The 22,231-nt window shown below is 38.1% G+C and overlaps 1 protein-coding gene across 1 annotated transcript in view; it reads right to left on the minus strand.

Moving 5' to 3' along the window:
* LOC117424090 (glucagon receptor-like) overlaps positions 1-18,255 on the minus strand; it is a 74,426-nt gene extending 56,171 nt beyond the window's left edge. Inside the window, exon 1 of the mRNA XM_034040171.3 lies at positions 18,023-18,255. The gene's annotated coding sequence lies outside the window, so the exon portion shown is untranslated. The remainder of the gene's footprint in view (positions 1-18,022) is intronic.
* Positions 18,256-22,231: the final 3,976 nt, after the last annotated feature.

Below are 22,231 nucleotides of genomic sequence, written 5' to 3' on the forward strand. Positions count from 1 at the left end.
TAACTCCTGCTATTAATTTAGCAAAATTAGAACCGAACAACTACATTATATATTATTACTTGGTTGTTTATTTATTTAGCAGATGCCTTTATCTAAGGCAACTTACAGAGACTAGGGTGTGTGAACTATGCATCACCTGCAGAGTCACTTATAACAACATCTCACCCGAAAGACAGCACAAGGAGGTTAAGTGACTTGCTCAGGGTCATACAATGAGTCAGTGGCTAAGCTGGGATTTGAACCAGGGACCTTCTGGTTACAGGCCCTTTTCTTTAACCACTTGACCACACAGCCTCCTATTTCTGGTCACTTTAGCAGTCTGTTTATGATCAATATGATGATGATGTAGCTACAGAATTTGGCGAATCTGGAAGACAGATTTGAACTGCCTCTACTCATCACTCTCTCTATTGTATGCGTACATTACTGTGTTAGGAGGTGAAGAAATTCCTACATCCCAACATGCCTGCTGGTGTGCTGCAAGACTGTATTACAAAAAACAACTCATCTGCTCAAGTTCATCTGTTAGTATTTGTTGAATTTCATGCTTCACATGACTATCAAAGTCTCATTCTTTGAATTGTAATCCAAATTAACTGGTGATTGATTCAATCCATTTAAACTTTAATACGTATTTTAATTGGAATAATGCATTTAAAATACCATTTACAAGTACTACCTGGTACAAACAAAAGCATGATCTATGGGCAGCCAGTAGCCCAGTAAACAGAAGCACTATGTGCTAGTGTGTGGATCCTATATGTTACTCCAGTGGAGAGGTTCAAGTTCAAGTCTCAGTGGACTATTTATATACATGATCTGAATACCATGCTCTTCCATTGCACTCAGTGGATGGTTATTATCATCAGACATAGTGCTCCCATGAGGGAAGCAGAACTTGTGATATCCCAGATACAGTACAGTACTGCATTGAACCAGTTTAGGCATGCTGCTCATCCACATGTGTGTATTACAAACAGGGGATGGGGGAGGGCAGTCTAAACTCTAGGACTAGCAAATTGAAAAAACAGAAGAAAAAAACCAACAAAATAGACACGTTTAAGGGAATTGTATTTTAATCTTTTAAAACCCTTGCATTATATATATATATATATATAACCTTCGGGCTCATAAGTTTCCTATCTATGTTATACTTTATAATGCATAGTCTTGGCAGGGCAAATTCCCATACAAAATGTCATTGTCTAATAATACTAGTGCTCAGCTCTTAGATGATACTCTCTGGTACGAAGTAAGTAAACAATATGTATTTTCTTGAACGATTTTTGATAGATTTAATCAAAGAAGGGTCAACCGCCTGTCACACTGGAAATAATTTAAAGTACCACCTACAAGAAAATTGGGCACCGCTGAATAAAATCTCAAAATTGCAAAAAAGAAAAAAAAAAACACAGCTGAACTCTCCTGAAACAAAGCTCCAACTTATCACTGTATCATGTTTTGCTTTTCTTTTCTTTCTAACACATTGCAATATGTAGTGGCCATTCAAATGTAGATAACCCCCCAGAATACATATACTATTTCACATTGTTATAATGTCTTTTTTCATTCTGTTAAATGTGAAATACAGTGAAACCTGTCTTAGTAAGACCTGAACTAAGTGCTCTCCTGATTTAACAAGCTAGTAAGCAGCTGGGATGACTTGGATGAGTTGATTACAGAGGCAAAGACTGGACATGAATTGCTAAACTCAAGGTTCAAAGATGACCACCTTACCATTCAACTAAAAAGTCAAGTTTGTGTTTTGTGCTGATGTATTACAAACTCATCGGCCACTAGAAGGAGATCTCTTACATTCTCCCTCAAGCTACTCCTTGAGTGTAAAACACCATTTTCAATGTTGGGTTCGTCACTATGACCACTTGCACCGCCCCCCGCCCCTCTCCAGGATCCAGAGTGATTTTAGCAAATCACATGTCTTCCAAGCCAGCATACATCCTACAGATCAAACAAAGAACACATATATTAAATTACTTTTTTTCAACCACTGTGGTCACGATACTTCCATGGCTTGGCACCTCAGCCCATTGAATTGAATGGAAAGACAAGGGCTGACACGACTCAAAGGCAAATGTCTTACCGTTCAACTAAGTAGCAAAAGATATAACGTGGATCTGTTGTGTTCACAGGTACACTACGTGTAGAGTAGATAAGCGCCTATATTTCAGAGATAGACTAGATCTGGGCTGAGATCTGTTGTTGACAGGTGAAGTAAGTCAGGCAGAGATAAATGTACACACAGTAAATGTTATTAAAAAAAACATTGCTTCAAAAAGAGCATACAGTGTCCTGCTGATAAAAACAACCCACTTTATCATGTCCTAATCTATGAGATCCTTCTCTTTCACAATGTTTGCATGCAAATAAAAGTCTATTATCTCTTAGAGAGTGCACACGACTACTGCAACTTAATTTAGACAAACAACCTTTTAACCTAGATTTTTTTTTATAAATATACTGTACAGTACAATAATCTACCCTACAAATAAGTATGTTTCATATTCATAAATGACTGCAAGGGGGTGCAGCTTTCATAAACTGCATTCCAGAATAAATGCCAGGAAGACCTTTTTAATCATCAGTCGTGTGAAGGAGTATTTACACAAAAGTGTGAGCTGTGTATGGCAAGTTTTTTAACAATTTTTTGTCTCGTCTTATATCACCCGATTTATGTATAAACATGTCTCTTGTGTCAGACATTAAAAATGTTTTCTCCGCCAGGGCCCAAATTCAATTAACATTTAGTTAGGAAAAAGCATTTTAGGAAGAAAAAAAAATGTCCTTGCAATGAACAAAGTGATTCTACTTATTTTTAAATAAAAATTGATCCACAATTGTTTATTGCATGAGTTTGTATTTCCTTAAGAGGAACTCTCCCCAGCTAATCGATAATTAAATTCACCCTGTATAGTTTTACTCTGGCTTGTGTATAACCATGTTTAAATAGTTCAGCTTCAGTTGTTGTTTTAATTAGATGTGTCTTTTGTCAAAGTGCAAAATGGGCACAACGAGGACAGTGCTTGTGTAACCTCAGGGATGTTTACTGATGTTTCACGTCTGGATTCTCCAATTTGATCAGCTCCCGCCTGTTTTTTTTCAGTCTTCAGAATCCAGTGTATTCATTTTTTGGTGTCAATTCTCTTTGCATAGATGCTGTTTTTTAAATCCTGCATGCATATATTCAAATAGTACTGTACATGTATTCTGATATCTGTCACTCACATTTATACTTAAACTTGCAACTCTGATGAATATATACAGACAAAAAAATGTATTTGTTATAACTGTTTCACATTATAAGTACTTTCCATTTGTAACATTTCTACGTCACATAACCAACAGGTAGCTGATATCTACAAATTTTATAAATCTCTCTTAAAGCTTACCATAATACATTTGCACAGTATTTTTGCAGTTTTCCCATGCTTATAACATGATTATACTATACATTTAATATGGTTTAACATGGTTTGCATTGTTTTTTAATATAGTTTATCATTCCTCTCTCGGTTTACAAAGCTCACTTGATGTTTTATCATGCTTTTACGGTGCTTTATTACACTTGCAATGCTTTTACTAGGGTAAACCCTTATAAAGGGTCAACACAGTCAAGTTGCAGCTGTATCTCTGTTGTTGCCATCAGAACAAGCGATATGACAAGGAAACCATGGTTGTGTTCTGTTTATTTTCCATGTAAATGACAGAGGCAGATTTGTTCAGATGTACCAGATGTTAAAGTGATAAAGTGCACAATGCACACAAATAAAGAGTGACCTGTCTTCCGTTTATGGCAAACAGAAAACATGCCTGCAGCAAGGGTTAACAGTCATGAACATGATTTATTTATTTAATTTATTTTTTTACATTTGGAATCGCCAATTGTATTTTACCTTATTTTCTCCCCAATTTGAAATGCCCAATTCGTAAGCCCGGCTCACCGCTACAACTCCCGTGCTCACTCGGGAGAGATGAAGACGAACACACGCGTCCTCCGAAATGTGTGCCATCAGCCGCCTGCTTCTTTTCACTCTGCAGCCCCATCATGCAGCTATTTCAGGGCTACAGCGTCGGAGGAACATGAAGCTCTGGGCCGTATGCAGGCAGGGGTCACTGGTGTGCGGTGAGCCGAGGACACCCTGGCTGGCCTAAGCCCTCCCCTCTCCAGGCAGCGCTCGGACAATTGTGCTCCGCCCCCGGGAACTCCCGTCCACAGACGGCAGTGGAATAGCCTGAACCCAAACGGCGACCTCCAGGTTATAGGGCGTATCCTGCACTCCACGCAGAGTGACTTTAACGGATGCGCCACTCAGGAGACCCCATGAACATGATTTAACGTGTTACCGACCACACAATGGTGACGGCATAGCTTATTTAGATTTACCATGTAACTGTCCATGTAAATAGTTTACTTTTCGGTTCTGTTTCTGGTTACAAATGGGGGTACTGTAGTTCAAGAATGAACAACAGTAAGCAGTTTAGCTTTTCATCTCCCAGTTTTCCAGAGAAAGTTCTGTAGTTAGTCTGGTGAATACAGGAGATTGCATTCAAGTAAAAATCTATATCTGGCACAGCTATAAGAAAACCAGTATGAAAATCATTTAGTATCACTACACCCTCTGAAAAGTTTGGACTGTAGGCTACTCCAAAAATGTTGCAGAATTGTTTCTAAATGCAGTAACTGCTGCAAAATGTTTGCTTTCATTGACTAATGTGATCCATCTGCATTTCCTTCCATCTGATGATGTAGATATCCTTCTGCCTGGTGTTGATGGCTGAAGTGTAATACTGGCTCCAGGGATCAGCCTATTTTGCCTCCCTGGCACATCAGCACACACAGCGGCTGCAATGGTGGCTCCAGGGATCAACCAGTGCGGCCTCCATAGCGCATCAGCATGACAACCGTCTGGACTGAACTGAGTAGGGTACTTCTCTGGGATCCTCAAGTGGGCACCTTCCATCCTTGGTGTTTCGTCAACTAGCCACAACACCTTAAGAGGGCTCGACAGTGATTCTGGCATCCCAGCTTCACCCCTCCCTCCGTCCCCCACTCAGCTAAGCCCACCTTACTTACTTTCCTTTACATTGACGTTGCTTTCTTTCTACTGTGCTTGAGATCCCCAACCAGAATCTTTTCATCTCAGCCAGTTGCTGCTGCTCGCTGCTGCTTCAGATAAGTTCTTCACTATGCGTCACAACTCTTAACCACTGAATCCGATGTCTCTGAGAAACCGGGTTGTGGAGTGGGCCACAAATCCTCGACAACCCACCTCCACTGGCTAAACCTGGACTCTCCATCCTCACTGTTCTGCTTCAGCAGCTAGTTGAGCATACCAAAGTTTCTCAGGTGGGCAAATAAGCCATTGTCCAACATCTGCCAGCATTTTCCAGTCTCTAGCAGCTTCCAGTTGCCCTAGACGAGTTTTGGTTTTAATGCCTTTTCTTGGTGGTCGCTCCCCTGGATGAAGGAATGTTGTTCTTCGTGTGTCATACATTGCTGGAATTGGTGGCAACCTGTTGGTCATGCTGCGCTTGTCTTCCAATGCTAAGGCCAGGTGCTAATTGCAGCACCTGGTCATGATGTCAAGTAAATTGTCCTTGGCTAAGACCCACCTTAGATCCTGTCAAAATGCGTCTTAATGTAGCTGGCGATGAACACAAGGGACACCACGGATCCTCTCCTACCCATAGATTAAGGTAAGGTAAATATGTACCACAGTAAAAGCATAGTGAAAGCATAGGCAAGCATTGCCAATTATAAAGAGGTATGGTCAATCATATTAAAAAAATACGGTATGATAAAGGCTTGGTAAAACTGCAAAAATACCATGCAAAAATACTGCGGTAAACTTTTATAAGGGTAACACTGCACAATCTTCTTGATTGGTAGTTTGTAATGGATCCTCGGTTGAAAAAAAGGGGATAGTTCATAGAGGACTGCAGTTCCCAGTTCAGTGAGATTGGCTCTGGGCACCATCGCTGGCTCTCTAAAAGAAGACCAAAGGTGTGATGGGCATAGAAAATGAACTACCCTGAAAGGTAAAGCAACGTACGGAAACCACAAATCATGACATTCTTAAGCATGGGAGAGTTTGAGGATGAATATCTTTGTTAGTTAACAGACCAGAACAATTCTGTTGAACACGTATATGTTTAAACTGAACTAATTAGTAGGCAAAACCAAAAACTGCTGTAGATTTTGATTATTATTATGTAGCCAGCATTGTTGCTGCCCTGGTGCTTCATTAGTGGTATATATCTATTGTGTTGCCTTATGTAGTGCCTCAAGATCATTTAGTAAGGGATGCATCCTAGTGCTGCCTGACAAGAACTGGAGTTTGATCATTTAAACAACATACTTTCATTATGCACAGGAAATGACTGGAAGCTGCATCAGGTTGTCTGGGGTAAGCTTTGGCAGGTCTCATAGTCCATCAAAAAAAAAAAAAAGTTAACACTTTATATTAAGGTGCTGCTTATTAATGTTTTATATATATATATATAACAGCTGCTTAACAACTATGTTACAAAGTGTTAATAAAGCATTGTAGATGGTTTATAACCATGCAATAGCCATAGACGGAATTATGTTTAAACATGCCAAAGTGCAATAGGTGGCTAAAAACTGTCCCCTTTATAAAAATACATAAATCCGTCTGTGGCTATTACATGATTAAACATCCCAAAGTAGAATAGGTGGCTAAAAACTGTCCCCTTTATAAAACTGTAATTCCGTCTATGGCTATTGCGTGGTTATAAACCATATATAATGCTTTATTAACACCATATAGCATAGTTATTAAGCATATATTATATATTTATAACACATTAATAAGCAGCACCTTAATATAAAGTGTTACCAAATTATATATATACACACACAAATTTCAAATACTGAGAACCTCTCACTTGATGTCTGTACTATGTGTGCCAAGATTAAACCCATAACGCCTGATTACTGAGGACAACATGGCCTTTTCTTTTCTAAAATCAATCTTGCATGAGAACAACACTTATATATTCTTCGCATGAAAATTTTATTACATATGTTTTCAAAAAATGACTGCACTTCGCAGCTTCCTTCCTTTCTCATTGATATCATTAGGTACAGGAAAACCACAAAAAAAAGTGCTGAACTATTTCATAAAGTAATTCACTGAATGACCGTCCAAGCTGCAAGCACTGAGTAAAATTAGGTCATTCCAACTCCAAGCATTTCTAAATATGTAACAAAAAAGCAATCATAATAATAGTAATTCTGATGATTGATGTTATGCCTAACTGAGAGTTTTACAAGAAATTAATTATTATTCTGTAAATCAGAAAGAAAAAACGACTGTGCTGTACACAATTTGTTGCAATTTGTTTGCAATTTGATGTGACCCTGATTGTGTCACCAAGGCCAGAAAAACAAGCGTCACTAATATTCAGTTGCAGCGGTGGTGGCAAGTGTGAGTAAAGACATGAGAAGGGACTTTGGACATAGAATTTCAAGTTTTCAAAGAACTGAATTGAATGCTAGTGAAAAGTGAAAGTTAATAACACTGGCTACAGCTCGGTACTGTTTCAGCAGGCAGGCCTAAATAAACCTACATACCCCCAGATATTCAGTTCTGGGTCACCCTCAAGCAGAGACTGCTAACTGTGTCCACCAAACTAAACCCAGTCCACTGGTGGTAAAAGGCTGCACCACTGGGATAGGTAACATCCACCTAACGTATATCTGTGCAGTTGGTACATTAGAGAGTAACCAGTAACCTCTCCCTCCAGTGGATGTAAGAAATACCACATTTGTTCCATGTACTTTTTTTCTTACTGCTGTCTTTCCTTCAAAAACTAGGGGCAGCCTGTTATGAAAACTGTGATCCTTCATTCTCCTGTCCATGTGCTCTATAAGTCCATTTTAGTGGGGTCCTTACAGATCTAGGGATTCCACTGCGTTATTTAAACCCTCCAGTTTTTGCTCACATATGTGGCACCCTTGTAATTTATAATATGTGACCCTGACAAAAGCATCCCTGGAAACAGAACGTGTCTCAGACACCACCACTCTTAATCTGTTCTGTTTGTCTGGCCAAATCTCCTGTAATCCATAAACTTTATTGAGATGATAAACGCCTCTTTTATTTTCTCAGTCCTATTGATGTACTTATATAATACTCTTACAAAAATATCATATATTGTCTTCATAAAGCATCTCAGTGAATACAGGCCATTGTTTCAAAGATATTAGCTGTAAAGTAGCACTTCCACAAGTAGCATTTCTCTTTTCTACATATTGGATGTTATCCTAATTCCACTAAATGAATGGATTTTCAATTTGTCGAGTTTGAATGCGTTAGACTGGATTATAGTGCCATATTTTATTTTTAAATTGAGAAATTCTGTTATATTAAATTCTATTGTATATTAATATTGTCTAATAATTGTATATTACAAGTACTTCTCAAGCACCCCTGTGTGATTAAATAAATAAAACTGAGGAAGACAGTTAACAGACGCCACTGCCTTCACTTTGGCAAGAACAACCACAGTCAACTGGGAGTTACAGGGACTGGACAAAAAAATAAAAACACTTTTTGTGTAAATAGCTTGTCATGAACAATACAGACATGCATGTTATTAAATCAGCTGTCACTTGTACATTTTTTTATTTTATTTACCTACATACATACACAGTCATTTATGATTTTAATTTCTGCTTTTACGTTTTTAATTCCCTCTTGTGATAAAGTCCAGCTACATCTCTGCTGCCTGTTCTTTGTAAGGTCAGGATATGGTCAGCTCTATTTTCAGTTCTACATTTTAAAAAAATGGCTGAACAAACCATTTTTGACTAAACTACAGTAGTGTGCAAATGTATTAGAACAGCCCATTGCTTCTGTTGTTTTGATTTGTCATGCATATGAAATCAAACCACTGTAGCAGAACATTTTGGAAAATTGTCAAAATAGGCAAATTAAAGTCTACTTTAATTGGTGACTTAAGACCACACATGCAATTCATTTAAAATAGTAACAGAAAACAGTATAGCCGCAAATGGCAAAATGCATGAAACTTTTTAGAAGTTGTTTAAAATGCCTATAAAAGCACAAAGTGGTCTAACATTTTCACATACGAGGGCTTATTGTTTTTATATCACTGATTACTGACCCCGAGGTTTTCATGAGCTAGTTATATAAAGGATACAAATGACAAATATTCAGGTGTTCTAATACATCTGCACACTGCTGTATTTCTATTTCCAATGTTGTCAGTGTGGAATTAACAGCCTTACACACAGAACTAGAATATACCCAATGCTTTCCATCTTAACTGATAAAATAAGCTTGACTCAAAAAACAAAAAAACAATATGTTTTTTATTTCACAAATACCTAGAACACTGGATACTATTGGGCGTTCCATTAGTACGTTCATGTTTAGCACATTAAAGGTCAAAATGTGTACTTTTGGGCAAGTAGAACTGGGTACCTCAAAAACACTGTATTTAGGCCATGTAAAAAAAAAAACATTTTCTAAAAATAAAGGGAACAAATACATACTGAATAACAGAAGCCTTAAATACTGTATATATGTACCACTCATAACCTCCCACTGCTGCAACTCATGGCAGGAACATGGCAATTTGTCTCACAGAGTGGTGTAGTGACAAGCAGATTTTAATGGGGAAGAAAGTTTTTATCCCTACAGATTAAACGTACATTGAGGAATGTAAACAAACTGTCAACAAGGCCTGCTTTTTGATAAAGTACATGTTGCACTAGGCTGAAGAATGTAGTAATGGGCATCAAGGGTTAATTTGAGTGTAAAATAAACAGGACTGTGTGGCACTGCAGCTTTATTTAGTGTAGGCAACCCTATCCCTGGGCTTGCTTTTGTTGAGGTTGAACATCTTGCTTGTTTTTTATGGTTAAATTCAGGGTATACAGATATTTTAAGCACAACATAAGATTCAAAGTTTGCTGTTTTCATCACATTAAAAGAGAGACCAGTTATAGTGTAACAGTAATGTTGTTCATATAAATTAGAAGTATAGAAATGGATTTCAAAGCCTTTAATTAAACATTTGAAAATCCTACAGCACTTGGTGTTCACAGGTGGTCTCCTATCCAAGTACTAACCAAGCATGACCTTGCTTAGCTCCCAAAATCAGATGAGATTGGGCTTACTGAAGGTGGTATGGCCACAGACAATTGCTGTCCATCGAAATATCTTTTATGCAACAAGTTTGCAAATCAATTATTATAACCTACCTTTGGTTATACAGATGTATTTTATTTCACACCTTTACAATTTTACACCTTTACATGTATTAGACATTGCATACAGTTCTATCTGCAGATGTATACTTCAGTGTAACTATAGGACACACCATTGTGTATTATATAAGAGATTGGATTGGGCGAACCAATCTGCTTACATGTTTGCGGAAAAGTTTCATCTTATTTAACCTTGAAGTGTATTATGTCTCCAAAAATAAAAATAAAAAATTGTTAGAGAAATCAACAACTATTGATTGGAATGGCCTACCATGAAGTGTATTAATGAGCACAGCAAACAGAAATGCAGAACCACTATTGTTTTTTTTATATTGAAGTGTTGATCTTTATACTGTGATTGTAAATGTATTTGTAATGTTTGGTATAAACAATGTAACTGGGGTGTGTGGCTGCTGTCCTCCAGGACCAACTTAAAAACAAAATGCACCTCAGGGCTTATATCCTGGAGACCAAAAATGTGAATAAATAAAAACTGTTTCCTCTGTACTAATATGGCAGCTGCAGCTCCTTATCAGTGGACTAGTGAAGCATATGCAGTTCTGTAGACCGGAAGCTGTTCAAGGACTTAAAGAGGGACCATGATGTAGCCACTCCTCTGGTAGGATGTAGGCCAGGTGGGGGTAGGCCGGCATTAGTATATGCTGTCGAAACTGTGTCCACAATCCAGTGAGACAGCCGCTGCTTTGAGAGGGCCTGACCCAAGGTCCTTACACCATGACCGACAAAGAGCTGGTCAGACTGACGCAGAGCTCTCGTCCTGTGAACACAACATCTCAATGCCTAAACCGGGCAGAGGGAGTTTAGTCTTTGATCCTCCTCTGAAGAAAAAAAGAGGGGGATGGAAAGCCTCTAGCTCCACTGACTGGTTTAAGTGGAAAGTCATAACTACCTTAGGGAGGAATGCAGGTTTCGTAAGTAACGTTACCCTTTCCTTTGTCCCAGAAGTGCATACAGGAGCTGTGCATAGGCGGAGCCTCTAGCTCAGTGACTCTCTTGGCGGAGGTGATGGCTAACAAAAAAGCTGCCTTCATAGAGAGGTATTTCAACTCTATGGAATGTATAGGCTCAAACAGGGCCTTAGTGAGAGCCTCCAGTACAACATTTATCTCCACTCGGGAAGGACATTCCTTCTAGGTGGATGTAACCGCCGAGTGCCCTTCAGAAAACGGGTCGCCAGGAAATGGGCACCTGGGGACACCGAGTCAACGGGGACATGGCATGCAGATATGGCTGCTTCCAGCAGTTCTTACAGGAATTGCAGAATAGTTGCTATAGAACAAGAGATAGGGTCATGACCCCGGGTCAGTCACCAATCATGAAAATACCTCAATTTGTACAATGACTTTCTGGTGGAGGCCCTAGCGTTTTGCAGTGTACCTATGACCACGTCTGAGAGCCCTAAAGTGGACAGATGGTCCCGTTCAGGGACCAGACCCATAATTGGAGTCTGCCCGGTCCTGGATGCCAGAGAGTGCCTCGTCTGACTGATGAGATCCAGGTGCAGTAAGATCTCACAGGGCTGGCCTTGCAGTAGCTGGCAGAGGGTTGAAAACCAGATTCTCCTGGGCCATGGTGGGGCCACCAGGAGAGCTGTCGCCTTCTCTCTCTGGACATTCTCTAGGACGGCCAGGAGCAATGGTATTGTTGGGGCTAGGGTGTCAACGCCTAGTGGACCGCCGAAGCGGTGGAGGGAGAAGAAAGTGAGTCGTTTCCACCATGGCGAAGAGATCGACTCAGGCCTCCCCAAAACGCTCCCAAATGCACTCCACTACCTGAGGGTGGAGTCGCCATTCTGACGCCCTCGAGAGGAGGTCTGTCGCCCAATTCACCACTCCAGGAAGATGAACAGCACGGAGGCATAGCAGGTTCCGTTGTGCCCAAGTCAATAGTCGGAAGGCTATGCGATGTAATCCTGGTGACCGAAGTCTTCCCTGGCGGTTGGCATATGCCACTACCAACATGTTGTCCATCCGGACAAGGACATATCTCACTTTGAGCACCAGAAGAAAATGTTGGAGAGCAAGGTGAACCGCTCGCAGTTCCAGCACATTTATATGCAGGGATGTCCAACAGCGCGACCAGGCAGACTCCTCTGCCTGCCCAGACTGCTCCACAACCTAAGTTGGATGCATCTGTTGTCTCCACCTGACGACTGTGGATCACCCCCACCCTTACACCTTTGCGCAGGTGAGAGGCTTGCCTCCACCAGCTTAGGGCTTACCAACATGCGTGAGACATGGTCAGCCGACGGTGTCTGTCGTGTTTGGGATGTAGCCGGAAGGAGTTGAGCCACACCTGAAGCGGGCGATATGGAATAATCCCAGATGGAGGGCTGATGAGGCTGTGGCCATCAGACCCAGCAACTCTGACACAACACCAGAGGTACTGTCGATCACTTTTGAAACAGGGATAGACAATTCTGTATGGCGGCCACTCTGTCGTATGACAGGTAGGCTCGCATTGTAACGGGGTCCAGCCAGAGTCCCAAGTAAACCATACTTTGCACCAGTACTAATTTGCTCTTGGCATCGTTGAGGGTGAGATCCAGCCTTGACAGATGCTCCGTCACAATCGTTGTGTGGACCATTGCTCCTTCCTGTGACTGGGAACAGATCAACCAGTCGTCCAGGTAGTTCAACACCCTGATCGCTTGCAGCCACAAGGGGGCCAGGATGGCATCCATGCACTTTGAGAACATGCAGGGAGCTAAGGAGAGGCCGAATGGCAGCACAGAAAACTCAAAGATACTTTCTGTGCGCGGGACGAATAGGGATGTGAAAATACACGTCCTTTAATTCCACGGCGCCTCTTTTTACACACACAACAGCAGATGCTGCGGGTTAGAAAGCAGTCTGCGACACATTGCGATGCAGACTGTTGAAAAAAAGAATAATGTAACAAAGCACAGTTGTGCAACGATTATAGCTCAGTTCACAGAAGCGGACTAACTGATTCCAGGGAAGTGGCAAGCCAACTTCCAGCAATATTTTCTTGAAATAAAGCAGGGGAACCTCCCAAAAAATAAGGATGATGATGCGCACTGTTAATCCACTTGGGTAAAAAAACACTCTCAGCCTTCCAATGGGATTACATCTAAGGATGCTATGCAAATATCAATAGGCTGTCCAATTATCTCAGTGTCGGACGCGATCCAAGCCGGACAAGCTGGTACAGAAGTCCCTATGAATGCACCATGCAAGTTCAGGGGTCTCAAACATGCGCTCTGTGGACCCCAAACACATCTAAATATGTGAACCATATACTGCCATGAATTGTACCTGGGATCTTAGTACAGCAGCAAAAAACCTTTTATTAAAACATTTAAAAAATGTGTATTAAATAATATTATTCATAATATAATTTGTTAGTTAACCACTGTACAACTAAATATGGTGAGCCTTATTCACAAAACAAAACAGTTTTTTTTTTTAAGGGCTGTAGTTTGAAAAATGAGAATGAACCTTCTCTAAAACAGCCAAAAAAGGCTTCATGAACTGCAGATTTGAATTAATTAATCAAAATTGGTTTATGTGTGGTGTTCTCAAATAAAAAAAAACAAAAGCAATCAAGTACTAGGTTACACAACGTGATTTGCTGCACTCAACATGCAACGCTGTGTGGGCAAGCATTTACAAATCAAACAAGTATTCCTCATAAGCCAAACTGGTGAGCATTATAGCTCTGCTCGTTCAGTCGATTGCCTAGAATGCTTTAAGGTGTTTTTGAGGCTTTCGCTCTATTCTATCTTATGAAACCTTTATCCCATAAAAATCATTTAAGCCGCCAAGGGATCCATTTAGAGTAAATTGAGAAGAATGTGAGGGGGTGGTGGGTTTGGTGAGGAAACACACATATAGGGAACATCAGCAGTGTGGAGTAGTGGTTAGGGTTCTGGACTCTTGACCGGAGGGTCGTGGGTTCAATCCCAAGTGGGGGACGCTGCTGCTGTATCCTTGAGCAAGGTACTTTACCTAGATTGCTCCAGTAAAAACCCAACTGTATAAATGGGTAATTGTATGTAAAATAATGTAATTGTATGCAAAAATAATGTGATATCTTGTAACAATTGTAAATCGCCCTGGATGAGGGTGTCTACTAAGAAATAAATAATAATAACATTGTTGAGAATGGCAGCATTTCTCCCTCAGATACACTTCTATTATATATCTGTAGGTACCACTTTACATTAAGTGTCTCTAATTACTGTTTAAATACATGTGCACTTACACATAATTGCAATGTTATTATGCATAGTTTCAATGTAAATGTGTAAATCTTTTTGCACGATATATGTAAACACACAATTGTATCAAAAAAAGGTTAGGGTTAGGTTCAGAGTGAGGGTTAGGGTTAGGAATAGGGTTCGGGTTGAGATTAGTACATTCAGGTAGCTAAATGATTGAGTGAGATTATGAAACCATAGGATTCTTATGGCCACTGCTGTACATTTTTAAGTTGTGTAATTTTTAGTAATCAAATGTACTGTTCACTCTCTTCTATTTTAACAACTGGAAAGTAACTATCCCTTTTCTTTTGACTGAAATGAAGCATATTTAAACAGGTAAAAAGCACTGTCATGCAACATATTGTTTTCAAAATTATCTTGTTTGCATTTAAAACAGTACACACTTTGAGAATTAGACATAAAACATTTATAAAATGAGAGGAGGCCATTCAGCCCATCTACTGTATGCTTGTCCAGTTCCTAGTAGCTAAGAGTGGGGGGGGGGGGGGGGGGGTTAACCAAGTCTAAATTTGACCTGCATTGGAATTTAGCCAGGACTGTGCTTAACACCCACTCCTCTTCATGATTGAATGCTGTGGGATATTTAATCTTTGCAAATTAGACAGGACCTCTGGCTTTACATCTCAACCAAAGGAATGTGCTCAACCCTTAATCATTCACTTTCATTACTTAAACCTCACTGTAAACCTCAGTCCCAAAGGGATCCTGGCAAGGTGGCAATCTCACAATATGTCACTCATATAATACAGTACATATTGACAAGATACAAGCTGCTAGTGAGTCCATTGGATCAAATTTAATTATCTAAAAAAGAACTTGGCAGATTTCAATATCCCTGGCATCTAAATCATTAAAATAAAACATTTACAGACAGAAATTCATTGCAAAGAAGTCTGTAGTGACTAGACATGTCACATGTTTGCTTTACAGTGCAGTTTGTACTGGGCTTTGTTAAATGTGCCCAAACCTGGCTAAAGAAAATTCAAACCAATGCAATTGTCTCAGCGCAATCATGCACAGACCCAGATCATTGGTCTCAGTTCTATTTATTCTCTTTATCTAAAAGTCAAAATTCTTTAATATGGTAATTTTCATTCATTCGGCAGTAACCGAATTGATAATGGTTTTCATTATTTTGTTACCAGAATCCTGCTTGCTTGTCAAAATGTATTATCACTGAGATATTTCAAGAAATTAATTAATACCATACTATATTTCAGATCCTTTAATTTTGATTATAAGGATATAATATAGGAATATCGTTATTTTATAGGTCTTTCGATATCTAACAGAGACTGCAATAATACTTTATCTTACTTCACTTAATAAATGTAGGTGTAGTATTGGAATAAATAAGCAAGGCATATAATGAGTTGCATCTGTATGTTGAATGTGTGGCTGGAACTTGCTCTAAAGTTTGATAAAGAAATACTGCACCCCAAAACAGGCTGTTACTTGTCCTCACTGCCACCCTTTGTGATGTCATAATGAATGACTGACACTTGGCGATTCTCAGATTTCTGTTAACTAATTGGGCACAGTGAATGTGTAGGTCAGTGTCCCCTTTGTAAATAGAAATACATGGCCAGTTTTAACTGCTTGGTCAGGTTTATGGTCAGCCAAGCAACTATGGTGTTTGAAGGAGCCCTCTGGGGGATAGTACTACACATGACAATGTAACCCCTTAAATGCCTGATATAATATGCATGCATTAGGACAGCATTACTATGCAGTACATTAATGATTAAAAACAAAAATAATAATAATAATAATAATAATACATAAGGGTTTCAGACTGAAAGAAAAGAACTGTGGGTATCCTACTCTTTAATACGAACAGGTTCATACTCTGTACAAAATAATACACAGTAACCTCTCAAAATCAGAGCGCTTTGTACTCATATTTAAACACAAAATTGAATTAAGTGCATTTGAATGTGTTTGATTGATGTCTTTTTTTTATTGTGCTGTTTTTATGAATGTGTTATATTATTAAACAGTAAAAAGCAATATAACAAATACAATGGAGGTATAAAACATGTTAAAAGCAAACAAACATGTGGTTTCACAGATGCTTGGTGCTACTGTTGGTTCACTGTTGGCACCGAAAGCCAGCTTTGGTTATTGGAGGAAGCCTCCATCTATATTTAAGCAACCACAAGCGGCTGTTTTGATATGGTTTACCCAGGTTTACATACACTCATGCACTAGTACCTGCAATTGCACACGTTTACTATTACTCTAATCAAATACAGACCTGTTAGCTAAAAGGAGGACTGGAGGCTGTTTGTTTAATAACAGATACACCTGTTCATCTTTAAAAGGGGGACAGTAAGCTATCTAGTGTATATAACAGTTAATAGTACGTAACTACAAATAACAGGTACATAAAATGTCATAAGACTTCAAATAAACAAAAGCATTTAGTATTTTCTATTCAGATTTAACTGTGAATTGTAAATATAATATTGCTGTTTTGGGGGTTTCTATTTTATTTATTTTTTAACACCCATGTCTTCTTTTTTTTAACGTTATCCCCATAAAACGACAAGGATTTCCTTTGTTAAAATTAGGTCACATTTATATGACATTAAATCACGGAGCTGTGCAATAAAGCACAGAGACATTATTGTTAAATATATCCCCAAATATCCCGGGTCCCATGTTTACAAGAATCCTACAGAGCGTGTAGCAAATGACAACTTTGTAGAATCTGTCAAACTGTCTTTTTTTCGCTATGCAGACTGATCAAATAAATGATAATTCTAAAGATGATTCGCGCCTGCTTGTCAAAGTTTTTAAAAAAGAAACATAATACCGTCAAATTAGATTAACCAAGATCATGACAGCTCATCACTGTTAAATGTATATGTATATGTATATGTTCACGTACATCGAGTACTATCTCTATGCTATGCACTTACCAAACTGCATCTACACTTTTACTGTAATTCATAAAGTTACAGTACTAAATGGTGAGCAAAATGAACACAAACCTATTTGAACAACATGACAAGACACAAAAAAGCATATCTGTAAGACATATTTGAATCTATTTGTTGGAACTTTTTTTTTTTTTTAAATGAACCTGTCCCCTTACTTCTTGTTTCCTATAAATGGTGTTTTGGGTTTTTTTATGTTTAAAAACAACAACAACAACAACAACAACAACAACAACAACAACAAAAATTACAACACAGCTAAGATAAACCAACAAAAGGATACAACCCCAGCACAAAAGCAAAGAACAAACAAAAAAGATGACCCATGCAAATTGTTTCAATTGGCTACGCTTAAACTTCAACTTGGAACTTTAAAAACAGCACAAAAAAAACTTAAATAATGTGTGTGTGTGTATATGTATATATATATATATATATATATATATATATATATATATATATATATATATATATATATATATATATATATATATATTCGATAACACAAAAAGAATAATAACTTTTCAGTAATACCTTGCAAACACCAATCTCTCTGGACATCTGTCAGCACATCGGTGTACATCTTTACACTAATAACAGGTACATCCGTCTTGATTCTGACAGGGAGATAATCCAATATGACACAGTAAATCTAGACGGCAAATGGTTATTTCTGATTTTAAAAGGACATCCAAAGATGGAGAAGTACTTTCGTTTTCTTTTTTCCACCCTTTGATATTATAGCACGCGCTGAAGATACTGCTTGAGCTCTGACTACAAAGCTTCTGCCGAATAAACTCAACTCGGGTCTGAAGAGCTCTCCTGTGACGTCACACGCGCTGTAACAGCCGTTTCATTCAGCTGGCTCTGTCACCTTTCAGGCAGGATAGGGTTTTTTGTATACTTTCAATTAAGTCCATCAAAACAAATCAGTTGTGTTTTAGTGCACTAATTTGATTACTTTAAACTGAGGGTCACGGTGTAAAATTATTAGCTGCTTCTTACTGAATGTGATGCAACCCTTACTGTGCAAATTAGATAATTTGTTGTCTAATATGTTTTTATTTCCTTAAACAAGGCTAAATCAACCAGTTTGTCAATAGATGGTAACCCATTGTAATATATGCCCTCTCACAAAATGGACAAAGTCATATTTAAATATAGCATGCTGTAAATGTCGATTTAAAAGCGTTAACACTACCGTGGAAACAGGTTAATTGTGAGTACTGAGATTTTGAAGAGGCTGGTGAAAGGGATTTTGTATTGGAAAGTCGAAAGTGGCACAGAACACAATGCGATGCTGTCATAAATTAAAAGAAGTTAATTGTATATAGATAAACTATGGGTGTCAGTACATAGTATCGAGGCTGCAACACACGCATGACTGTTTTTATTTTGGACTAATGGTAAAACACCTATTGTCATTGGAAGTTAAGGAAGTATTTCATTAACTAGTAACACTGCATTAACTCAGGTTGTTAAATGACTGACTGCGAACGTAAAAGGTGTCAATATTTATGGACACACCATTGGTAAACCCAACATCTGAAGTCAGATAGCGTTACCTTTTCTGAATAATATCAGTTATGTGTCAACAAAAGGATGACTATGTGGGCAGAGAAAAACGACCCGATCTAGAAAATTGGCTTATTATTATTTATTTCTTAACAGACGCCCTTATCCAGGGCGACTTACAATTGTTACAAGATATCACATTATTTTTCACATACAATTACATTATTTTTTATACATTATTTTTACATACAATTACCTATTTATACAGTTGGGTTTTCACTGGAGCAATCTAGGTAAAGTACCTTGCTCAAGGGATGTCACCCATCTGGGATTGAACCCACGACCTTCCGGTCAAGAGTCCAGAGTCCAGAGTCCAGAGTCCAGAGTCCAGAGCCCTAACCACTACTCCACACTGCTGACTTATAAATAGATTAATTTTGTATATCTATTTGTTTTTAAAATTGCACTTCAGTTATAAATAAAAAAAACTCCATCCATCCCCTATTCTGGACAGACAACTGACTCACAACTGTTTTTTTTTTTAAATGACTGAAATGCTTGAAACCACAATTTATAGACCAAACCAGCAAACTAGTCAACTCTTTCTTAAACTCAGTGATATTAAAACGTTTGCTGAAACGCGATTGGATTTCAAGGTTTTGAGAAGTGATTGGATATTCTTTTGCTTTACATACTTTATATTTTTCAAAGAGAGCAACATTTTACCAAATATATACGGACAACAAACAACCCCTTTCTCAACTGTGCATACCAGTGAGGCCAATAAACTCTGTCTAAAAGCAAAGTTCAGGAGTTACTGTAGCAACTCACTAACCTGCACAAAGATTTAAGGTTTTCTTTAGTCAATGATGCAACATTTCAAATATTGATTAAAAACAACATGTTTTCCCATTCCATTGACAATCGGTTGCGGGTCATTGAACCGTATCTCTACCTGCAATAATGGGGCATGGTTTACTCTGGAACATGTATAGAACAACAAAGGGCTCTCGATGACCGGTTCAGTAAAAATGACATTCTATAATTCATTCCTTTTTCAAGAGCAGGTATCTTCCTTTTCGTTTTGTTTGCAATCACTGTAAGACAATGAAATGTAGCCTATAACAGCCAAAGTGTTTATACTAAGCACCAGCATGATAGTGCTGAAAAGTATTGTAACGATGTCGAGAGGTGACGTTACAGTATATTGCCAGAAAATCAAAAGGAAACCTCCTCCAAAGTGGCAGACCACTAGAAGCCTATTGCTCTTAATTCCAATAAGGCACTTTGGCTGATAAACCCTATGATGTTTATATCTATAGTAGACAACTAGAAAAGAAGAGCAGCGCCTTAACATTTAAAAAAAGCAATATTTGAATGACTGAATGATTGCAAACATAAAAAGGCAAGTAAATGTAAATTCAGATGTGAAGCTTATTACTCTTTAAGGGATAGACAGCTGAATTATAGACCTCAATGGTTCTATTTATCACTGTTTGCTTTCATATTCAAACCATTTTACAGAACTTGTGATTGTTCAAGTTCAGAGACTAAGGGTTTCAGAGAAGTGTTTGTCTTGAAGGATGTTGTAGCTTTCAATACCTTTTATTTAAACAATGCACATAAATAAATATGACCTCTATCAATATTATTTAATATCAACATATGAAATTAACGGAATGAGTAAAAGCAAAACAATAGGCAAGTGTATGTTAATAAACTATAATAATAATAAAGTAACTGACATTAATAAAACTAAAGCAAACAATTGTTTGCGGGATTTACCGCAAGCTTCGTGAAATGCTGTATTTATGTTGCTTTCCGAAAAAAAAAAAAAGTTTTATTTCAAATCGAAAAAGCCACAACAAATCGATTTTCAAAACGAAGACCCCATCCCACCGCCCCCCTTTTTGGACAGAAACTGATATTGCATGCACTCAAATCAGGGACTAATCTTGATATTTCAATCAAAGGCAAAATACAGGTCCAGACTTGTTTATTTGGAAGCACTTTCCATCTATACGTCAACAACTTTGAAAACCCTACTAAGAGTGACGTAATTTTCCATAGTGTTTGCTGCAGTGTAAACAAACAAACAATCACACAAACAAAACCCCAGTACAATAATTGCACTTGTAATGCGATCTGTTCGTTATTCTGTCAATGTCAACCGCAACTGCGGAGTAGCGGACTCTGGTGCTGCTGACTTAATATTCATGACTTTAACAATAACAAACATTGGGTGGCAACACATAACATGCTCTTTCACCAAGGTCAATACTAGAATCAGCATGTATATGGACATATACGCACACAGAGCTGCCCTAAGAAATCTTTTTACAATATAATGGAAGTGAATCATTAGGATATGTATTTTAGACAGTCCCCTTCTAAAACAATATTTTAAAGAGATAATTAAATGAAATCCCATTTTTTTTAAAAAGAAGGGGGGAAATCTATGCTTTTTCTCCAAGCCAAGATATTTCTAAAGACAGAATCGATTTAGTTCAATTCATTTTTCACCCAGGTATTGATTTTTCTTGAATTTATACCCTTAAGTGTAATTTGTCTTGACTTATATAAGCTGTTGTTTTGTTTTCATAAATATCAATATCAGTCTAATAAACATTTGCACTGTCATTTTGCAAGCATATAGTTTGCATTTATTATTCTTTATCAACTGCACATACAGTACATACTATACAGTACGTTCACTGAATAAACATGCATTAGATCAAGATCCTTCAGTTCAACAGAGCATATCATGTCAAACTTGTTTTCAATTCATAACTGAAATGTCTTCAATCCACTTCTGCATTACCAGAATAGTGTGATTGTATTGTAATCAGTATCTTTTAAAATGTATATTTTGCTGGTGTGCAAATAGGCAGGAGACAGCTGTTTTTGAAGTTGCTATTTACAACACTGGTACCTTTTGAAGATGCCATGCATGGCAATGACCAATAGGTGGCGACACTGTCCCTAACTCCAAGTGTTTAATACAATAAAGTACAATATTTTACACAGCATTGCTTCAGTATAATTTTAAATGATCTAGTCTACAAAATGTCCCTTAAAAACGTGTATTATTTAAAAAAAAAAAAAAAAAACCCAAAGTATACTTAAAGCTAATACTTACCAGATATATATGGAAAAGCAAGCACAAAACAAGACCATTGGTTGTACACTTTTAACCATATCTGATTGAAATATCAGCTGCCAATCATG

The sequence above is a fragment of the Acipenser ruthenus genome, chromosome 19 (assembly GCF_902713425.1).
Source record: "Acipenser ruthenus chromosome 19, fAciRut3.2 maternal haplotype, whole genome shotgun sequence".
Taxonomy (NCBI): Eukaryota; Metazoa; Chordata; class Actinopteri; order Acipenseriformes; family Acipenseridae; genus Acipenser; species Acipenser ruthenus.